This window comes from Perognathus longimembris, chromosome 3 (assembly GCF_023159225.1).
Source record: "Perognathus longimembris pacificus isolate PPM17 chromosome 3, ASM2315922v1, whole genome shotgun sequence".
NCBI lineage: Eukaryota > Metazoa > Chordata > Mammalia > Rodentia > Heteromyidae > Perognathus > Perognathus longimembris.
Window position 1 is genome coordinate 115307102 of NC_063163.1, and position 6770 is coordinate 115313871.

Here is a 6770-nt window from a genome sequence, read left to right on the forward strand (position 1 = left end):
GGCTGCTTTGGAAGAACAGATTGTGAAGAGAAGAGGTGTACCTAAAGAGGTGGTAACTAAACAAGGCTACAGTTACAGGGAAGGTTGGTGTGTTAGTCAGGGTTTCCTAGACAAGCATGGATGCATGTGTACATGCATGGCTATCAGATTTATTGTGGGAATCATCTTCTATGAGTATGGAGGCTGAAAAGTTCCAGGATATGCCTTCTGCAAACTGGAGGCCCAGGAGAGTCAGTGGTATAGTTCAGCTTGAGTCGGAAGGTCTGGGAACCAGGGGAACTGATATGGTGTTAACTCCCAGTTCAAGGCCAAAGTCCTAAAGCCTAGAGAACTGTTGGTATGTGTTCCATCATTCGAAGGCCTGAGACCCAGGAGCAACATTGCAAAAGCTCTGGAAAAGACAGATGTTCCACCTGAAAAAGAGAGAACATCTAGTCTTCTTCAACCTTTTCCTTTTGTCCTATTGGACAGTGGATTGGATGACATCCCTGTGTTGTTGAAGGAACTTCTTCTTTACCAGTTCCTAATGTTTTACTAGCTACACAGGCATCCCCTAGACAAGTCCAACACAACACTGAATTAACCATCACATCCAATTGGATTGTTTTGTTTCAATGGAAGGGATTCGAGTCTACGCAGGTTCTTAGGGGAAATGAATAGGGAGACTCACATATAGAGGGGATTCGTAATGGAAACTATCCCATGAGGCACCAGGGCATGGGATGCGGGGCACAGGTGGTACAATCAGCCTTTGACAGGCAAGGGCCACCTGTTGGCCTTTCACTAGGATCCAGCAAACGGCTGTTAGACAAGGAGAATGACCAGAACCATGCCACGCTTGTAGCCTCCCGCCTAACGTTTGGCAGAGACAATCCACACAGACAAATTCGACATGCCTGAACTTGAAATACCTACCATAAAGAAACTCTCAAAAGTGGCATATCTGGGTCTCTGACACACATCCGCCATGCCCTGTGCAGGGACAAGAGTGATTGCCAGCGACCCTGAAATGCTACCACATGGTTCCTGCCAAAGACTAATGGAATATGGAACTCGTGCTGGGAGAACATGAGGCCACCTGGGAGATGCTGCCCTCCCCGGGGGGGCGGGTGGTGGGGTGCTGGGCAGGGAGCTTCCCTTTGGGAACGGATTATGAGGCTCCCTTGATGGGGCCTCTCCTCGTCCACTACCATTTTTCTTCATTATTTCTGCTATGTCACCCGTCATGTTGTCAGTTTCCTCTCAGAACGGCAATAAATGGCGTCTCTCATGTGGTGTCCTTAGGGGACACCTGTTATTTATTTCAATGATGGGCAAGATGCCATGGCTAATTAAGAAAAATTGTGGGCTGCCCGCAGCCAAACCATAGTTCCTTGTCAGCTCAGCCTCGTAGTCCTTCACCCCCCAATACAGCCATTTCCCCCACTCAGAGCTTACTGGGGGCAGGGGACAAAGGGCTATGGGGCCTCCACTGCCTTCATGTATCCCTAAAAAATATTCCACACAACTGAACTACACTGAGAGACAAGGACCTGGTTTCAGGCCTAGGATGTGGCGGCCATCAAGTCCTTCCCTTTTGTCCACCATAAGAAACTTGGACAGACAGACAGACAGCAGAGTGTTTGCTCCCTCATGCCTTGGCAGGGAAAGAAAGGCCACTTCTCTGGCCAAGGCTGCCTGGACACCATGACCTAGATAACCGAAATGAACCTTGCTGCGTCTGGACTGCCCACGGAGCCTAGTTTCTCAAAACAACACAGCTTGTGGGCTCAGCGCGTTTGCGGCTGCTTTCTTCTAAACTCCCCAGATTTCTATGCCCCATGGACTGTGGTTTCAAAAAGAAAAAGATTTTTGCATGGGGGTAGAGAAGATATCCTTCAGGAAATACAGCTTTTGGCCCCTGTGACCGAATAGTAGAAGGAGCCTGGGTAGGTTGGGAAGGTTATCTAGGGGTCGATGCACATTAGAATGGGGGTGCTGAGATGCTAATGAGGTCTTCTCCTCACTTGTGAGTGTTGGGGGAGGATATGAGTGGTTGCTAACCCAGGGTTGAACTGTGGATAACTCCTGTGCTTTCAGCATCCTTGGAATTCTGGAATTTTCCACAGAAATTATCTCTTCAGGTATCCATGTTGCCCATGTACCTAGTACATTCCTTACATCCCTGAGAAAGGCGGCAGAGGATGGTGGGGATTCCAGAGCAGGGGAAAGAGAAGGGATGCATACACATACACATATCCATATATATGTACACCTCTCTCTATGCCTGTTTATATATACCTGGCTTGGAACAGGTTTGGTTAAAGAGTGTGCTGAACCCTGCATGAAAGTTCCAGAGTGGTTTGTGCCCCCAAACGAGGACAGGTAACCCAAGCACATGCCTGGCACTGTGAAGTTGAGGTTATCTTGCTTTCTTGAGACCTCTGCTGGGTGTGCCTACCTTCCAAGTCTTTCCTGCTGCTCGGACTATCAGAGCAGGGTCTGAGAAGAAATCACATTGTATTCAGAGACCTGATATCTGCAGAGCAGCTTGTTTTCTTTACACTGGGACACAGCACAGCCTCCTCCTTCTATCTCCTCTTTGATTTCATGTTGTACCTGCTTTAAGACACAGTCTGGGACAAAAGTCCACTGTGTGTGGCTCCCCACTCCTCCCTCTTACTGTCTGGTGCCACTCGAGGCCCCCACCCAGCCTCCACACCCTCTGGGCAGAGACCAGCAGACCTCGGAGATGTGATCTGGGGTTTTTTCATTCCAGGGATTGGATGGTTTCAGGAATTGCAAATATCTCTGATCAAACCCAGAGCAACGAATCTAAGCACAAGTTGCTACATTGCTGAAGGGAATAGCAGTTGGCTGGGTTTCTCTCATTCCCCAGTCCAGGAAAGCAAATATTCAGAGGGAGAAAAGGAATGAAGAAGAGGTGCGAGGTGTGGGTTGGTACCAGCGAGCTGCCATGACGTCAAAACCTTGTACCTACTCTTATATCCTTACAGCTGCCTGGACAGATACAACTTCTAGACACGTGCGCACGCGCACACACACGCACACGCACACACCATATTCCCTGCATTATTTTTACTTGTATCAATTAATTGTACAAGTTTTCATTTTGACATGTTCTTATACACACCTACAACATACCTTGATCAGATTCACCTCCTTCCCCATTCTCTCATCTTCCTCCCTCTCCCCCAGCCAATCTCAACAGGCTTCAATGTTGCCTTTTCTGTTCTTAAAAAGTATTCTAGTAATTGGGCTTGGGGGCTCATGCCTGGAATCCTAGCTACTCAGAAGGCTGAGATCTGAGGATTGCTATTCACAGTCAGTCTGGGCTGGAAAGCTTGTGAGACTCTTATCTCCAGTTAAGCACCAAAAGAATTTCAGAAATGGAGTTGTGGTTCAAGTGGAAGAGCACTAGCCTTGATTACAAAAGCTCAGAGACAACACCCGAGTTCAAGCCCCAGGTCCAGCACACACACCCAAAAACTGTATTAGTAACAGTGTATATTAATTATACAAAAAAGTTTCATTGTGAAACATTTTATTACATGAATATAATGTACTTTGATCAGATCCGTTCCCTCTATGACTCTTTTGTATCCCTCTCCCTACTAAACATTTTAACTGGCTTCATTATTCTGTTTTCATACACATGTATGAATACTTCAGTCATATTCACCTCACTTAACTCTCCTGTCACCCTCCTTTTTATGCCTTGTCTAGATTTCACATGTGAGAAAAAACATGCAACATTTACCTTTCTCAGACTGGTTTATTTTGCTTAACATGATAATCTTCAGTTCCATCCATTTCCCTGTAAACATGACTTTATTCTTCTTTATGGTTGAATAGTGCTCCATTTTGTATATAAACACGTCACTGTTTTCTTACTCATATATCTGCCAGTGGGCATCTGGGCTAATTCTCTAACTTGGATATTGTAAATAATGTGGTGATAAGCACAGAATCCTTTGGCTTTAGGTCCAGGAGTGGTATAGAAAGATCATCTTGTGGTTCTATTTGCAGGTTTTTGAGAAATTTCCATACTGATTTCCACAGTGGCTACACTAATTTACATTCCTACCAACCATGTAGGCCGATTCCGTTCTCTTGCATCCTTTCCAGTACTGAGGCTGGGATAAGAAGGAATCCCAATGTAGATTTGATGTGTTGCCATTACTGTAAGCATTGCCTCTGAGGTCAACTGTTGGGAGAAAGCAAAGGGAAATAAAGACGAAAAGATGCAAACAGACAGGGACCACAGCAAATCCAGAATCAGACATTCATCTGGGGTGTCTTATAAATTTGTGGCAGAGCTAATACGGAATACTGGGGGAGGGAGAGAAGGGAAGTAGTAGAGTCACTTTATAGGACCTGACCCATTTCAGAGAGAATCTGCAAGCTCCCTCAGCTGCAGAGGCAGCCTCCTGGCCTGACACTGCCATTGTCTGAATCTCGGGTAGCCAACTCCTCATCCAGCCATGCTCAACCCATAGGAAGTTCTCACGATAGCTCCCAGACAGGGTCAGCATCCTTACGAGGGCCAGGCTATAGAATTCAGATATGAAAACTCCAGACAGGAGGATCCATGTGAGCAATACAGCACACAGGTCCCTCATCTAGATGCAGACGGAGAGTCCACTCTGACAAGTTTTCTGCATCTCTATAATTTTGGAAATATCTCTCTAGGAATAGCATATCCCATTACTCCTCATTACTCCTCTCTTAAAGAAAGATGTATTCTTTTCCCAATTGAGCTCATGTCAGAGAAAATGATATTTGAACTGGGCCTTCCTATGTGTCTAAGGGTTCACTAGGAGATGGTGTTTGTCTCACATTCATTCAAAAGTACTCTTGCCTGATTCTGAATGCCAAGTACTGTGCAAGCATGGGTTTTTACAAAGATGAGGTCACTGACTTCAAGGAAGATACAATTTAATGCAGGAGACAGACAGAAATAATTAACTATGATAGAAGATTGAATGGAATAAGGGCTAAATAGCAGCATTTGAAATGACTTCTGCCTTGAGATTCAATCTGAGGCTGGCGGAGTCTAGGCTGCTACCTGAGAAGGACAGCTTTTGTCCTCCAGTTCTTCTGAACTAATGCAATAGAATGCAACCTTTAATCCCTCCTCAGAATGGCTGCCTTAATTCCTCCTGCCAAGAACGCCTTGATGTAGTCTTCTTTTTCCTTCAACCAAATGACAATAATGATCATTTCTGAATGCCCAACACTTCACAAATATCTTTAGACCTGGGAGAAATAATTGTATTTGTAAGGGAGAGAACTCTGATTTACACCTCACTATGACTAATCTTACATGCTCTTATTGCTGCACCATCTTGCTTCTGTATTAGTTTTGAATTTAGTCAAAACCACTTTGGAATGAGATGGGGTATATGTGATTATTTTAAAAGTCTCTTCTAATCCCTATAGAAATCTTTCGTAAGTTAGAGAATGACAAATGCTTTCTTGGAAGAGTTGAGATTTATCTTGTTTAAAATTAAGAGTGATAATAACGCCACAATGCTTTAAGATTCCCAGAGCTTGTACACACATACCATCTCATCCACTTAACCACTTACGTATACATTTCGATGGCACCCACATCAGTTACCCCAAATATATCCTCTATTTAAATAGCTTATCCATGGCAAGCATTCTTCTAAGTGCTTTACATATATTAATTCATGGTAACGTATAAGGAGTCATAATCATGATTACCATTTTAAAGATAAGAAACCAAGACAGACAGAGAAGGGTTAAGTAACTTTTCCTAAGTTACAAAAGCAGTCAGTGCAAAGCTGGGAATTGAACCCAAGCAGTCTGTCTTGTGGATATTATGCTTTATTGGAGAGAACTCCCTCAGCTGTTTTTTTCTTGAGTCAGATATCCTACCTTTAGAGCTAAATGACCCATTATGGGGTCACCTTTATATCTTACTTTCCAGCTAGCTAAAGACTGGAAGCTTTTTATGCTTGACTTTCTCCTTAGGTATTTGCAAGGGCCAGATGTACTGTACATCTTGAATGTTGACCAGAAAGTTAAAAAAAAAAGAAGTTTTAGTGTAAAATCACAAGAACATAACATCTTGGTATAGAGTAGAATAGCATTGATGAACATGGAAGGTAACATGAAAACGAGATTCGACAGTTGCTAATACAATTGCTAAGGATCACATTGCACAACATGTAAATGGGATCCACTGAAAGATTATAAGGAGGGGATTTGTGTTACCAGATTTTGTTCTTTAGAAAAATGATTTCTGTGTTGGTGGAAGGTGAAACAGAAGCAGAGGAAGCTGGCTACTGTTAGGAGCCTTTCCGCAATAGTTCAAATGAGAGACAATGAGATCAAGACATGAATTTGAACAGATGAGACAGACTAATGGGCTATTTGAGAGTCGTTGCACAAGACTTTGCTACTGGATTACAAAGGATAATGGAACCAGGGAGCATGCGTGGAGCAGAAGAAAGGGATAAGGGGCATTCATCATTCCTGGCTGCCTTGTTTGGTGATAGCAAACAAGTAGTTTGTTAGTCGATGAGTAGGTTACAGCCTACCATTGAGCAAACTTACTTGAGTGATAGGCCCCTGGCCTCACCGTCTCTTCCACCAGATCATGCTTCTAGGGCTTTAAAGAAGGGGTGGGGTTATCAGAAACTCAATGAACCCCATCACATTCTTGCTCCTTGAGTTTTGTCCTGAATCAGCCAATCACTTATGCTAAAAATGATGACATGCCAGGAAGAGGGAAAGGGATG